Below are 652 nucleotides of genomic sequence, written 5' to 3'. Positions count from 1 at the left end.
AGGAAGAAAGAAAAGGAAAAGGGGAAGGGAAGGGGAGAGAAAGAAAGGAAGGATAAAGAAAGAAAGAAAGAAAAAGGAAGGAAGAAAGAGAGAGAGAAAGAGGGGGAGAGGGAGGGAGGGAAAAAAGGAGAGAGGGTGGAGAAGGGGAAGAAGGGAAGAGAGAGACAAGCAGAGAGAGAAAAATAAAGGGAAGGAAGGAGAGAAGGAAGGAAGAAAAGGAAACAAGGAAGGAAGGAAGGAAGGGAGGGAGGAAGGGAGGGAGGGAGAGAGAGGGAGGGGAGGCAGAAGTGACAGGTCTTGGTGACTGATAAGACAGGCAGGGCAGGCCTGGTGCGATGACTTACGCCTGTAATCCCAGCACTTTGGGAGGCCAAGGCAGGCGGATCACTTGAGGTCAGGAGTTTGAGACCAGCCTGGCCAATATGGTGAAACCCTGTCTCTACTAAAAATACAAAAATCAGCCAGGCATGGTGGCACACACCTGTAGTCCCAGCTACTTGGGTGGCTGGGGTAGGAGAACCGCTTGAACCTAGGAGGCAGAGGTTGCAGTGAGTCGATATCATGCCATTGCACTCCAGCCTGGGTGTGGCAGTGAGACTCTACCTCAAAAAAAAAAAAAAAAAAGACAGGCAGAGCAAAGATAAAGGGGGGG

Source organism: Piliocolobus tephrosceles, chromosome 8, assembly GCF_002776525.5.
Source record: "Piliocolobus tephrosceles isolate RC106 chromosome 8, ASM277652v3, whole genome shotgun sequence".
In the NCBI taxonomy this organism is placed as follows: domain Eukaryota; kingdom Metazoa; phylum Chordata; class Mammalia; order Primates; family Cercopithecidae; genus Piliocolobus; species Piliocolobus tephrosceles.
This window is presented reverse-complemented; position numbering follows the sequence as displayed.